This window comes from Mus musculus, chromosome 9, assembly GCF_000001635.26.
Source record: "Mus musculus strain C57BL/6J chromosome 9, GRCm38.p6 C57BL/6J".
NCBI classification, from domain to species: domain Eukaryota; kingdom Metazoa; phylum Chordata; class Mammalia; order Rodentia; family Muridae; genus Mus; species Mus musculus.
In genome coordinates, this window is record NC_000075.6 from 14873079 (window position 1) to 14884681 (window position 11603).

An 11603-nucleotide genomic window follows, 5' to 3' on the forward strand; every position below is an offset into this window, starting at 1 on the left:
AACCCCACATCAGGTATCTGGCAACAGCAAGAAACAAAGTAATTCAGAGCCCACCCTGGCTGGCTGGCACTGAGGGATCTGAGAAAACCAGAAGCAGGCCTGTTTCAGAGCATAGCATGAAGTTAGAAGAAAGACATGCTCTGGGGCTCTGGTGCTGGTGAGAGCAGTTGTCAGCATCTTGTTTTAGCATCTCCATGTACCCTCTATGGCCAACTGTCTCTCTCATTTCAAAGAGCAGTTAGGGAAGAGAGAGAGAAAAAGGTACAAAGCTGAATGCAGTTTTGAAAACACACAAAACAGCCATATTCAACGTACACAAATCCTGGGCTAGGTCTCTCCCAGAGTAGCAGTAAACTGTCTCACAGACTGTGTGCAATCTGCAGCTTCTCAGGGGCAAAGATTTCTCCTTTCTCCTGTTTCCAGCCTAACAGGGACCATTGTCAAATTAGTCAAGAATTTAAGGCACTCGGCTTGCATATGAGGAGGCAGCAAAGACATCACTGACCTGAGACTCACAAATTATCATTGTCGGAAGAAGGATCGGTCTCAGGACAGGATATGTACCATAGCGCTAGATATGGGTTACTCTTCAGGCTTTGGCTTCGGTTTAGGCAGCAGGTTCAAAGGTGTCTAATACATAGTGAAAGAAATTCATCAAATAGCTAACCATAGAGCCAAGAACAGGTCACACCTAGATACCTACTTAGAGGGTGCCATAGACCACGGACTGTGATTAATCCAGTCCTGACCATGTGGCCTGCCTACCACCGAACCTAACAACAAAGGGCTGAACAGAAAGCCAATGAAGACAGGGAGTTAGAGGCTCAGGGCTCCACCTTTTTACCCTGTTCTTTCCAATCAGGTTACACCTACATCTGAATTATTACAATATACAAATCAACCACATTGTTTCTCACAAGGCCCAGAGCTCTTATCAGAAGAGGACCCCGTAAGACTGTGAGAGCCAGAGATGGTACAGTGAAACAGTGTTTCCCACAACAGGACAGTTATAGGAACTCCTCCCAGTGTTTCTAACAATATGTACAGGACCTGCGCAGGATGGAACCTGATGGAATCCCAATATAGAGTTGAATGGAAGTCAGGAAGTCCCACCCCTAGCTAAGGAGCTACTGGCAACTCATAGCTGGCAAGGGAGAGTGAGTTGGTTTTTTAAAAAGGGCATGACTCGGGTTGGTCAACTATGCTTCCTCCAGCGGATGTATATGTACTTTCTAGAAGTACATGGGAAACACAAATTGGATTTGATGGTTATTTTTTTCTTAAGTTAAAGGGAGATGTAGGGAGGTTTGAAATTCTCAAAGAATTAGTAAAACTATTTTAAATAGGCAAGTAGAGCTCATTGCCATAACAACAAGGACAGGACAATTATTTTTTTTCTTCTCAGAACAAATCCTCCTTGCCTGGGGTTGAAGCTTGTCTCTTGTTTGCTTGTCTGTTCTTTTGCTCCACACCTGCAGCATCTGTTCTTGAGTGCTCCTTGCTGCCTTCTCCAGGGTGCGCCCCACTGCTTCCTGGTGTCCCCTGTCCTTGGTCTGTTTCCTTATTTTGAAAAACTCCATCCCCCCAAGAGAAAGTGCTTAGGAGCTCATAGACAAATAAGGTCTGAATATACATATATATTCAGACCTTATTTGTCTGAAAATGCACTTAAATTCATACTTAATCAGTAGTGGGTCTGATTTAGGTAATGGGTTAAAATAATTTTCTCTTACAATTTTGAAAGCATTTGAATTAGTTTTAAATTACTGCTATAACAAATTGCCACAGTCTTAGTGGCTTAAACAACAAAATTGCTCATCTTCTGGTTCTGCAGGGCTGCATGGTCGCACAGTCTGGCACACATGGGGCGAGGGGCTTTCTCTCTCCTTCTGAGTGAGGCCTCCTGGTCTTTGTAGATTCCAGAGGCCACAGGCATGCCTTGGCTCAGGCCTCCTCCCTCACTCCAGGTTGAAGCCAGCTTTTCCCAAGACCACATTCTCCTTGGGCTCTTTCTGAGATCCTGCCTCACCATCTTTTCAGGGTTGTGTGATTGTATTCCACCCACCTAGGTAATCCAAGATGCTCAGAATCTTCAATCCATTTGCAAAGATAACTCACCTCATTTGAACATACTCACGGGGCTTGGACAGTGAAGGACAGGCGTTTTGGGGGATGGTCATTGTCTTAGTCAGGGTTTCTATTCCTGCACAAACATCATGACCAAGAAGCAAGTTGGGGAGGAAAGGGTTTATTCAACTTACAATTCCATACTGCTGTTTATCACCAAAGGAAGTCAGGACTGGAACTCAAGCAGGTCAGAAAGCAGGAGCTGATACAGAGGCCATGGAGGGATGTTCTTTACTGGCTTGTTTTTCACTGGCTTGCTCAGCCTGATCTCTTATAGAACCCAAGACTACCAGCCCAGAGATGGTCCCACTCACAAGGGGTCTTTCTCCCTTGATCATTAATTGAGAAAATGCCTTACAGTTGGATCTCATGGAGGCATTTCCTCAACTGAAGCTCCTTTCTCTATGATAACTCCAGCTGTGTCAAGTTGACACAAAACTAGCCAGTACAGTCATTTTTCTGCCTACAAGGCTGCATTTTCTCCTGCTCCAAAACCTGATGCTTTCCTTTCTCTCTATGTCACTCAACAATATATGTTGGAGCCAGCTTCTGTGCCTCCCCAAGGATGTGTTGTGGCATTGGCTCACGGGTTTTAAGAAAGGAGGGACTCAGGGCCTTCTACCGGGCATGAGCTGCTTTCATGTTTGCAATCTGCCAGCTGTTTAGTATCTCAACTGTGCTTGGCAGCTCAGCAATCCATCCCAGAACACACTCATGGACACACAGTACATGCACAGGAGCCCAGCTCGCCTGATTGCATATTCTCAGAAGTCCAGTCAGCTGGAAGGAATGCTGCTTAGCCTTTGCACCAAGAGTGCCAACACCTCCCCATCCAGCAATGCTGTCCTGATCCTTAATGCCCTCAAAATCCATGAAAGAAGGCAAACTCCAGACCAATTTTCTTGAAAGTATATGGCCTGCTTCTACCTGGGGGATAAATTTGTTTTTATATAGCTTGGGTACATTGTCCCCCAAAGACTGATTTGTGGTGGAAGCTTAGCCCTCTAAGCAGCAATGTCTCCAGGTGACTAGACCACAAGGACTCAGATCTTGTGAGAGATTAAACCATCAGTGTATTCATAAATGAGCAGACTACAGGAGGCAGTAGACACTGCAGAGGTGAGGCCAAGTTGTACAAAGAATGTCACTAGGGGCACAGTCTTGAAGAGTGTAGGCTGTGTCCAGTCCTTCGAACTTGCTCTCGGCCACTCTTCACTCAGGTGATTCCAACAGAGCACCTTTCTCTTTGCTACATTACTGAAGCAGTGACACATTTACCCAACCTGCTATGATTGCCCTGAGCAGAATCAGACTCATGCTCACAGTGGTCCAGTGCTGGGTTTTCTTGCCTTGTTTCTGCTATTTGGTAGAAAGGACTCATTTTCCCATCACTGAGTCTGATCTTGTCCTAGACACATTCCCTCACACTAAGGGTCTCCCCTTCACTTATTGTGGCTACTGAAGTATGTTAAATGACTTTTGTCAGTGGCTGTTACCTCCTTCCAGCCTAGCAAGGCTGGCTGTGACCATCCCCCGCCCGCTTAAGCCGAGCCACCTGCTGTGCTGCTCCTTTGATGTGCCACTACCTGCCTGAGGCCTAACCGGTTCTCTTCCAAGAATCTTCCGGAGTTAGCACCTAACTGAACTGCGATCTTCCTGAGTTCCCACTAAAAGGCTGACCTATCTACTTCAAAGGAACTTTGCTTGGCCAGGGACGGGCCTCCCCTTTTCTTTATAAAGCGTGTTTGCTGACATTAAAATTGAACCTTGAGCAGAGCCTTGTCTTGGTTCCGTCCTTATCTCGCGCAGCCTAGCCCCTCTTCTCTTCCAGGTTTCCAAAATGCCTTTCCAGGCTAGAACCCAGACCTGTGATCTGCTGGCCGGACACAACAAGTAGTCACATGGTTTGGTTTTCTTCTTTATTCGATGGACATGGCATATCATATTCATGGAGCTCTAAGTATGATCTATGGGTGAGGACATGGCCACAAGGACTGAGCCTTGTTGAACATATCTAGTTCTTTTCTTTTTTTATATGCATTGGTATTTTGACTGCATGCATGTCTGTGTGAAGGTGTCAGATCCCTTGGAACTGGAACTACAGACAGTTGTGATCTGCCTTGTGGGTGCTGGGAATTGAACAGGGTCTTCTGGCAGAACAGCCAGTGCTCATTGCCGCTGAGCCATCTCTCCAGCACCCTATACCGAGTTCTTGGTTGGCTTCTCTTACCTTTTTCTTTAAAAGATGTAATTAATGAATATAATATCATTAATAATAATTGTTATCTATAACCAGTGGAATTATGCTGCCTTCGGACACTGAAATTTCTTTGTTTAAAATTGTCAGTTTCCAGCCTCTACTCTGCTCCCTAGAGGTTTCTACTATTGGAATATTTTGAATGGTAAGCCAGGATTTGGGTAACATTTATACTCTGATGTTGGAGCTCAGTCTTTCTGCACTTTTCTATCGTTTGTAATTTCCCTTTCAAATGACTGTTCTGATTGAACACATCTCCCTTTTTTGGCATTACTTCTCTTTTTAATTGGCCTGCTGGGGATAGGTGCTGTAGCCTAGCTTGTTAGGGCTGCTGAGCCTAGGTTCCTACCCTAACAACTCCATCAGCTCTCCAGCTTCAGCCAGCCAAGTGCTGGGAATACAGTCCTTCCCTACCACACCCAGCCCGATAGTTCTCTGCTGTCACTCAGTCTTGTTCTTTATGTAATTGTTCCTTTAGAGGAACAGGCTGAATTCTCAACGCCACCGTGAACTAAGTCCCACCCTTTCCACTTGAGATTTTAAAATAATTTCTATTTTGCCACAAAAAGTCATCATCCGCTAATAAATACATTTTCCTTTAAACTGTTGGAGTATCATAGTAGCTGGATCTTCTCTTCCTCCTCCTCCTCTTCCTCCTCCTCCTTCTTCTCCTTCTCCTCCTCTTCCTCTTTCTCCTCCTCCTCCTTCTTCTAATTGGCATGGGTAGGTCTATCTCAGGGTGGCTTCTGTTGCCTGGCCTTCCTCTAGAGCTGTGGTTCTCTACCTTCCTAATGCTGTGACCTTTTAATACAGTTCCTCATGTTGTGGTAACCCCCACCAACCATAAAAATATTTTTATTGCTACTTCACAATAGTAATTTTCTTCAGTTACAAATGGTAATGTGAACATTCAATCACCAAAGGGGTCACATGGGACCCACGGGTTGAGAACCATAGCTTTAGTGGCACCCATTGTTATCAATGCCCCAATTTCCCTAGCTTTTTACTCATTACTTTAGAAGAACTCCTCTGACCTAGCCCTTCCATTATTCATCCATCTGAATGAATTTTTAAGATTGCTTTCAGCTTAGGCTGTTTGTACTGATAATCATTGTGAATTTGGCTCATATCTAACCATGAGGCTGGTTTTGATTTTAGGTTTCTTGTAGGCTACCTTATTTCCATGCTTGAATCAAGATGTAACAGGAGCTTCCTCCTTACCTCTTCATGCCAGCCAGGATTTAATGATTCCCCCAGGAACGGATCAGTTCCTCAGGCTAGGCAGAATCAGCGGCTCTTCACCATGCCCATATCCCTTCTCCAAGGCAGCCAGCATCAGCCTGCTTCCCTACACGTTCAGCTCTCACAGGCCCACAGCTTTCAGTGGCCTCTGCACTCTCCAAGGTGACAGAGCTTCAACACCAACAGTGCACTCAGTCCTGCCCTTCCCATAGCAGCTCTGGCCCCAATTTCACTGCTCACTACCATTGGCTGCTACAGCACCAGGGTTTTCTTGTTTTGTAATTTTAGACATCTTTTTGTTTTTATAGTAGAGAAATCTATACCACCATACCATGCTTCTTGAAAAAAAAAAGGTATACACACATACATATACATCATATACATATACATCATATACATATACATCATATACATATACATCATATACATATACATCATATACATATACATCATATACATATACATCATATACATATACATCATATACATATACAGTGGTGTAAGGCTTCCTTTTAGCATCTTTTGTGGTGCTGGAATGAAGCACTAAGGTCCATGAACACAACCCTTAAGTATTTTTTTAAAAATAATTATTTATTTATTTTAAGTATATGAGTACACCGTAGCTGTCTTCAGGCATACCAGAAGAGGACATCAGATCCCATTACAGATGGTTGTGAACCACCATGTGGTTGCTGGGAATTGAACTCAGGACCTCTGGAAGAGCAGTCAGTGCTCTTAACTGCTGAGCCATCTCTACAGCCCCAGTATTTTTTAAATCCAGTTTCTCTTATACATTTAACCGTTTAAGAAAAAATGTAGAATTTCATCAACTTAAAAACTTGTTCAAGAGTCACTCTGAACTGAAATCCAAGCAGAAAAGATGTAAGCTGCCAATAGGCCAGACAGGAGAGGGGAGGGGCAAGTTTCAGAGAAACAAACAAACAAACCAAAAGAAAAAGAAAAAGGAAAAAGAAAAGAAAAAAAGAAAAGAAAAGGAAAGAAAGGAAAAGAAAAAGGCCAGTGTGTCCAGGAAATCATGTCCAGGTGTGCCCAGGATTTGGTCAATGTTCAAAATAAAAGAAACAAAAGGGGTGTGAGGAGGAATGCTTGTCTGAGTAAGACTGGCACACAAGCAGCCTGCGATGGTGAAGTACATCATCGCCTAACGGTACAATCAGTCCTTCCCTCCATATCATGTTGTTGGTTGATTTGCTTTTGTGCGGAGAGGACTCTTGGCCACATGGCAGACAAATCTTGTTAAATTAACAACATCCCTCTCTTTAAAGACTTATTGTGGGAGCCGGGCGTGGTGGTGCATGCCTTTAATCCCAGCACTCGGGAGGCAGAGGCAGGCAGGTTTCTGAGTTCGAGGCCAGCCTGGTCTACAAAGTGAGTTCCAGGACAGCTGGGACTACACAGAGAAACCCTGTCTCGAAAAACCAAAAAAAAAAAAAAAAAAAAAAAAAAAAAGACTTATTGTGTATGAGTGTTTTGCTGGCATGTATATTGTCTGTGTCCTGTGTGTGTGCACCTGGGGCCCAGAGAGGTCAGAAGGGGGTAATGGATCCCCTGGAACTGGAGTTATCATTGGTTGTGAACCACCATCTGGGTGCTGGGAACTGAACTCAAGTCCTCTGCAAGAATGTAATTCTAGCTTAGAATGTAGGTTCTCTACCCAGGGTCACAGGAAGATTCTACATTTTGACCAGGAGGAAGTTGTATTCTTTTAATGGGCCTCAACAAAATCCAGGTACCTCTGCCTTTTCAGAGTGCAATTTAAATCCTAAGAAGGATCAAAGCTGGTGTTTATGAGTCTAGTGTGTTAGGGAAACAGGAGATAAAATCCTATACTAAATGGCCTTCAAGTCTATTGTAACATTCCCCACTCAGGCTGAGACACTGAAGTCATTTCAGAACCAGACCTAGAACATGCAGGCCCAGAGCAAGGAGGGAGACAGCCTTACTCTTGCGGGTCTCTGATGAGATTTTTATGGATACACTTTTGTGTACAAATTAACTCTTGCTCCAGACTGGCTCTCCCTGTGGGATTGTGAAAGGCAGCTTGGTTCCCAATTGAGCTCAAAACCCCGAAGACCCTGAAAGGACGGTCCCTGGGCACCAGGCTCCTATCAGTAGTCGTAGGCCCCCATGGATTTTGGACATCAGGTAGAGGATGTGACCTGTAATCATGTAGGCTCAAGACAGATCTCCATTTTAATGAGGTACCTAAAGTCCTAGAGAACTTAGCCAATAAGCTTTTCTTCCCAGACATTCCTCCCTGCAAAAGGTATTTAACCTCAGGCCCGCCCTGAGAAGTGGGGTACAGCTTTACTCATCCACTTTCTGTCATGACAATAAATGCCTTAAAACCATGAATTGCCTCTTTTCATTGGGATATGCCATAGGGAGCCATGGAGAAGGTCTTCACCTATAGAGCTGCTGTCTAATCTCCCATAAAAGCTGCAGGTCTTTCTGTGCTCCCAGTCACGGCTACCACCGAGCCAAGTTCAAGCCTGCCCCCACCATCAAGCCAAGAACTGCCTCCATGGGACCAGCGGAGCTCTTCCCCGCCCCTGGTCTTGGGCTAGAGGCAGCCTGCAGGTTGCCACTCCGTTCTCAGCTCTTCTGTGGCTTCCAGTAGCACCTGGATGTCTGAGAGCCTGCGAACTGACAGCTCCAGCCTCATTGCAGGTCCGGGGACTCCAGAGCCTCAGACTACATGTCCCCACTCCCAGAGAGATGTCCCCGAGCTGCCTTAGGGCCCAACACCTGCCCAGTAACAACGTGGGGTAAATGCGGTCACTTCCTGCGTCCTGACTCCCCCAGTGGCCATGCCCTGCCGCAAAGGGGACGTGGGACCCATAACCCTACATCCCCCACCCCCCATCTCAAGGCTTCCTGGCCCCATATCTCCCCTTTTTGTTTTATAAAGGGGAGATGCAATCACAGGAATCTGCCTCTATATATTGGGAACGGTTTGATATTGAACCAGAACCGGATTGGCAGTGACTTTTGCAATGCTATTTATCTGCTGTTTTAGAAATTTGGTGAGGCATGGTGCCAGGATGGGACCAAGGAGGGGAAGAAGCCAAGCTACCAAAGGGTTTGAGTGCCATGGGGTAGGGCTGTTGGGAGCACGGCATACCTGGAGATCTCACCAGAGATCGTTGAGCATTTGAATGCTTTGTTCTGCCAGCCCAGATTCATTGATATAGACACAGCATTCCTCTCCCAACACAATGCAAGCCCCTCCCTGTTCAGCAGTTAAGTCCAGTTCCTAAGTCAAGAACAGCCCCCTCCCCTCTCTCCCATCCACAGCTAGGGAGATGCTCTGTCACTGGAGGGACTCAAGACTGTCAGTAGTGGAAGCCATAGCCTGATCAAGCTTATCCTGGAAGTCACTGGCCAGATGGAGTGTTTGGACAAGGGCTCCATTGGTACCCAGTGAGATGGTGAGACCCAGTCCAATGAGCAGAGTGATGGAGACCTCCCTGTTCTTTTGGTCACCTCCCAGCTGTAGAGCAAGTTCTTTGGGCATATAGAGATAAGCCTAGGAAACAATCATTATTGGGGTGCAGAAACCTTGAAAAGGTTGTAGGAACTGGCAATGTTATTGCACCAAAGAAGGGGGGAGTTTAACACATACTGGCTTGGTGACAGTGACATTTCAGAAACATGTAGGATGGAGCCTTGAAGAGGGTCCTAAGAGGCAAAAGGAGAAGGATAGATTGAAGAGAGGAATGTTTTCTAATTCTCATGTGGTAAGGGCCCACGGGGTTCCTGAAGTGAGATGTTAATCGGAACAGCTGTCAACTGTGGCCAGGAGAGGGGAGTGCAGAAAAAGCATTGAGAAGAGTTAGGGTGGGTGGTTAGGAAAAGGAGGTTGGCTGTATATTGGATGTGTGGTAGTCAGGAGAGGGTGACCTGGACCTCCTTCTGGGCTCAATTCTCTTCTTGAAGAATGTCTATGTGGGTAAAGACTGACTTGAAGCCAGGGACAAACTGGCAGAAAATATGGAGGTTGGCTATTGGGTATTTGGCATAGCCATTAGGGTAGAACTTACCCACAGCGTCCATTCCCCATCATTCATCCCAGGGATTGATGACGGAAAGTTGAAAATGAGTTTTAAGTTTGGTGAACATGGTGCCACCACAACTGGTGGATTCAACTCAACATTCCCAATGTCTGCAACCCCCCATCTATGAAGCCTCCTGGAAGCAGCCACCTGGGCTGCAGTAAGTCAAGCAGAGGAAAGGGTTGGGGAGAGTGGAGATGGAAGCAGGGTGTAGGGAGACCTTAATCCGGGTCTATTATCCTTTGACTGGGCAGTCCTGGGTTCCTTCCTAGCAAAGAAATCTCCAGGGTAGGTATTGGGAGGGTTAGGAAGAGGCTGGGTGGTGACAGATCAGAAAGCATAGAGGGAAGGGAAACCTGGGGAGGACACATGGCTTGGGCAGTGGCCACCAAGTCATAGACGTCTTTCATGAGATCTTGTTATTCTGAGGGTGGGGTATCTTCTGTCTCCTCAGTCTTCAATCTGCCATTGAGAGGCAGGCCATCTTATTGGTCAGTGGGGTGGTATTAGACATTTCTAGCAAGTATCCAAATAGGCCTAGACTGGTTCTGTGAAAAAATACAAGTAAAACCCCTTCTAGTTGTAAGGAGGGAGTCTGGTCCCTTCCAAATTCCACCCAAGGGATCGTGCTATCCTACTAGGATGGGAGGAGTTATTCCTGGTATGTGGCAATAGAGGGAGACAGGAGGGTGTTTGGAACCTCTGTAAATGTCCAATATATTTAGGGTCATCACACATGGGAATGGCCAAAGTCCTAACTATAAAATCAGAGGAGGGTACTAAGCAGGGCTCTCCCTCTCTGCATCAGGACAGCACAATGCTTTAACAGTTTATTATAAAAGCAAACATTCCCTTACCACTCAGTCCAGCAATTGGACTCCCTGGCATTTACCCAGAAGATTTGCATTTTGTTTCTACAGAAACATGCAAATGAAGTTTATGAAAATGTATTCATGATTGGCAATGATGGGGAGAGGTCTTTCACGGGGTGACTAGTGGAGAAATGGGGCACATCCATGTGCGATGGTGGAATATTATTCAGTGATGAAAAGAAATGAGTTGCTAAGCCAGAAAAGGTCATGGAATGGGTCTGGAGAGGTGACCCAGTGCTTGAGAATACTGGCTGCTTTTGCAGAGGACACTGGTTCCATTTCCAGCATCCACTTGGCAGCTTACAACCAGTAACTGCAGTTCTTGAGGACACTGAGACCCACGGGTCATGTGCACACATGGTACTCACAAATACAGCCAGGCCATACATAAAATAAAGTAATAATTTTTTAAAAGAGGAAAAGACATGGAGGAAAATTTAATGGATATCATTGCATGAAAGAGAGAAACCTGGAAAGGTCAAACAGTATGACTTCAAGAATTTGACATTCTGAAATAGGTCTAGCTATGGAGTCTGTAAAAAGATCAGTGGTTTATATGCATTGTTAGTTAGGAAGGTATAAAAGGAAATGGGCTTTTACGGCAGTGAAGCTATTCCACATGATACTATAGCAGTACATATATATTATATATATGGTTCAAACCCATAGAATGTAGACCAAGAATAAAGCCTAGTGAAAGCTATGGTCTTAAGGAGGGGATGGCATGTCTATGCAGGCTCATCAACTCAGGCAAAAGAACTGTATAGACTGGGATGCTGATGGTGTTGGAGTCTGTGCATGTGTGGGTACAGTTGAGGCATGAAGGATCTTTATATTTTCCTATAATCTAAAATTACTCTGGAAAAGAACATCTAAAAACCTATATATAAACCTAAGCTTACTAATGGCTCTTCCTCAACGTCCTCGGTTTTTTGTTTATTTTTGTTTTTGTTTTTTAACCTGTTTCTCAAACTTTCTTCACTTCCCACTTTTTTTGGGGGGGGTTAAATGGTCTTTGTAAGTGATGTT